We start from the raw sequence: 4029 nt of genomic DNA, 5'->3' as shown, positions 1-4029 counted from the left end.
TGACTCCGGGGTAAATAATGAAATTAAGGCAGAATCAAGAAGTTTTTTAAAACCAATGAGAACAAAGAGACAAAGTACCAGAATCTCCAGGACACAGCCAAAGCAGTGTTAAGAGGGAAATTTATAACACTAAATGCCCACATCAACAAGTTAGAAATATCTCAAATATACATTCTAACATCACAACTAAAAGAGCTAGAGAACTGAGAGCAAACAAACCCCAAGGGTATGGAAGACAAGAAATAACCAAGACCATAGTAGAACTGAAGGAGACAGAGACACATAAAACCCTTCAAAAAATCACCGAATCCTGAAGCTGTCTTTTTTTTTTCTTGAAAAAGTAATAAAATAGACCACTACTTAGACTAATAAAGAATAAAAGAGAGAAGAACAAATTAGAAACAATGAAAAATGATAAAGAAGATATCACTAATGACCCTGAAGAAATACAAGCAGCCATCAGAGAATACTACACACAACACTATGCAAATTTACTAGAAAATCTAGAAGAAATGGATAAATTCCTGGACACATACATCCTCCTAAGACTGAACCAGGAAGAAGTTGAATCCCTGAATAGACCAATAACAGGTTCTGAAATTGAGGCAGTAATAAATAGCTTACCAATCAAAAAAAGTCCAGGACCAGATAAATTTACAGCTGAATTCTACAAGAGGTACAAAGAGGAGCTTGTACTATTTCTTCTGAAACTATTTCAAGCAACTGAAAATGAGGGACTCTTCCCTAACTCTTTTTATGAGGCCAGCATCATGCTGATACAAAACCTGACAGAGATACAAGAAAAAAGAAAACTTTAGGCCAATATTCCTGATGAACATGATGCAAAAATCCTCAATAAAATACTGGCAAACCAAATTCAGAAGCACATCAAAAAAGCTTATACACCACAATGAAATCATCTTTGTGTCCTGGATGCATGGTTGGTTCCAACAAATGCAAATCAATAAGTATAATTAATAACATAAACAGAACTAAAGACAAAAACCACATGATTATCTCAATAGATGGAGAAAAGGCCCTCGGTACAGTTCAACACACTTTCATGTTGAAAATTCTTAATAAGCTAGGTATTGATGAAACATGTCAAAATAATTAGAACAATTTATGATAAACCTACAGCCAATATCATCCTGATCAGGCAAAAGTTGGAAGCATTCTCCTTAAAAAACGAAATAAGACAAGGATGCCCTCTCTCACCATGCCTATTCAACATAGTATTGGAAGTTCTAGCGAGGGCAATCAGGCAAGAGAAAGAAATAAAGCATATTCAAATAGGAAGAGAGGAAGTCAAATTGTCTCTTTTTGCAGATGACATGATCCCATATCTAGAAAATTCCATTTTCTCAGATTAAAAAATTCCTAAGCTGATAAGAAACTTCAGCAAAGTCTCAGGATTCAAATCAATGTGCAAAAATCAGAAGCATTCCTATCACCAACAATAGACAAGCAGAGAGCCAAATTGTGGATTAATTTCCATTCACAATTGCTACAAAGAGAATAACATACTCAGGAATACAGCTAACAAGGAAAGTGAAGGACCTCTTAAAAGAGAACTACAAATCACTTCTCAAGGAAATGAGAGAGGACACAAACAAATGGAAAAACATTCCATGTTCATAAATAGGAAGCATCAATATTGTGAAGTGAAAATTGCTATACTGCCCAAAATAATTTACAGATTCAATGCTATTCCCATTAAAATGCCATTGACATTCTTCACAAAATTAGAAAAAACTACATTAAAATTCATATGAAACCAAAGGAGAGCCCATATAGCTAAAATCATCCTAAGCAAAAATAACACAGCTGGAGGCATCATACTACCCAACTTCAAACTGTACTACAAGGCTACAGTAATGCTACTGGTACAGAAACAGACACATTGACCAACAGAACAGAATAGAGAACTCGGAAATAAGACTACACATCTATAAACATCTAATTTTTGGTAAATCTGACAAAAACAACCAATGAAAAAGGATTCCCTATTTATTAAATGATGTTAGGAGAACTGGCTAGTCATATGCAGAAAATTTAAACTGGACCTCTTTCTTACACCGTATACAAAAATCAACTCAACATGTATTAAAGTCTTAACTGTGAAACCCCAAACTCTAAAAATCCTAGAAGAAAATCTAGGCAATATCATTTAAGATATAGGCATGGGCAAAGATTTTATGACAAAAATATCAAAAGGAATTGCAACAAACAAAAAATTGGCAAATGGGATCTGATTAAACTAAAGAGCTTCTGCGCAGCAAAAGAAACTATCATCAGAGTGAACAGGCAACCTACAGAATGGAAGAAAAATTTGGCAATCTATCCATCTGACAAAGGTATGATATCCAGAATCTCCAAGGAACTTAAACAAATGTACCATAAAAAATAAAACAACCCCATCAAAATGTGGGCAAAGGACATGAACAGACACTTCTCAAAAGAAGACATTTATGTAGGCAACAAACATATGAAAAAAAGTTCAACATCACTGATCATTAGAGAAATGCAAATACAAAACCACAATGAGTTGACATCTCATGCCAGTCAGAAAGGTGATTAGTAAAAAGTCAAGAAACAATAGATACTGGTGAGGCTGTGGATAAATAAAAACACTTTTTCACTGTTGGTGAGAATGTAAATTAGTTCAACCATTGTGGAAGACAGTGTGGTGATTCCTCAAAGCCTAGAGACAGAAATACCATTTCATGTGACCCAGCAATTTTATTACTGGGTATATACCCAAAGGAATATAAGTCATTCTATTATAAAGATACACGCACACGTATGTTCATTGCAGCACTTTTCACAATAGCAAAAACATAAAATTAACCTAAATGCTCATCAATGATAGACTGGATAAAGAAAATGTGTTATATATACACCATGGAATACCGTGCACCCATAAAATGAAATGAGATTATGTCCTTTGCAGATACATGAATGGAGCTGGAAGCCATTATTTTCAGCAAACTAATGCAGGTACAGTAAACCAAACACCACATGTTCTCACCTATAAGTATGAGCTGAACATTGAGAACGCATGGACACATGGAACATTGAGAACACACACTGTCAGTGGAGGGCAGGCATGGGGATGGAGAGCATTAGAAAAAATAGCTAATGTGTGTTGGGCTTGATACCTTGATGATGAGTTGAAAGGTACAGTAAACTATCGTGGTACATTTTTACCTATGGAACAAACCTGCACATCCTGCACATGTATCCCGGAACTTAAAATAAAATAAAATAATGAAAAAATCAAAAGAAAATAAAAAATGATAAAATGGAAAGAAAATAAATTAAAAAATGGAAAAAGGAAAGAAAAGATTCTCAAGCAGCACAAAACCTGCCATGATGATGGTGCCTGAGGTGTCCTAGTGACCCGATGTGAGAAACTAACTTGAGACATTGCCACCATGGAGACACCTGAGGAAACAAAGGAGCCTGCTGAAGCTGAGATCACTGAGCTCTTCTGGGATATGTTCTCCAAAATGGACATTTATCTTACTGGAGAATTGATGACCACCAGTGAAGACTATAAGCTCCTGGAAAATGAATAAACTACTCAGCTTGAAGTATCTTGAAATAAAAGATACTGCTATAAACATTAGTAGATACTTAAAGGACTTAAGTTTAAGTTCAGTTGTTTGCTGGACTGCAGCCTTATCTGGATCAGATCAATATCATTGAAGAGCAGGTAGCAGCTCTTGAGCAGACAGCTTAAAAGATAAATGCATATTTAAAAAAAAACTGGAAGTCAAGTACAAAAAGTTGGAGAAGTGATGAAAAACATATTTCTTTGGGACAAAGTCTTTTTTAATGTGGAAGAATGTTTTTTATAAGATGTGAATACTGAGGCTGATGAATTGTCAACTCTCCTCAAAATAAAATTATGCTGATCTTTCTAGGAAGATCTCAATGTTGAAATAAACTGTAGGACTGTGGCTACTCCTGTACCTCCTTTGAGGCAGTAACCCTTGAAAACTCACACTTACAACTGTTTATTTT

The 4029-nt window shown here is 35.0% G+C and overlaps 1 pseudogene; it reads left to right on the top strand.

The window, feature by feature from the left end:
- The first annotated feature begins 3437 nt into the window (after window positions 1–3437).
- On the top strand, window positions 3438–3804 carry LOC100424394 (biogenesis of lysosome-related organelles complex 1 subunit 2 pseudogene; annotated as a pseudogene).
- The last annotated feature ends 225 nt before the right edge of the window (window positions 3805–4029 follow it).

This window comes from Macaca mulatta, chromosome X (genome assembly GCF_049350105.2).
Source record: "Macaca mulatta isolate MMU2019108-1 chromosome X, T2T-MMU8v2.0, whole genome shotgun sequence".
NCBI lineage: Eukaryota > Metazoa > Chordata > Mammalia > Primates > Cercopithecidae > Macaca > Macaca mulatta.
This window is presented reverse-complemented; position numbering and strand designations above follow the sequence as displayed.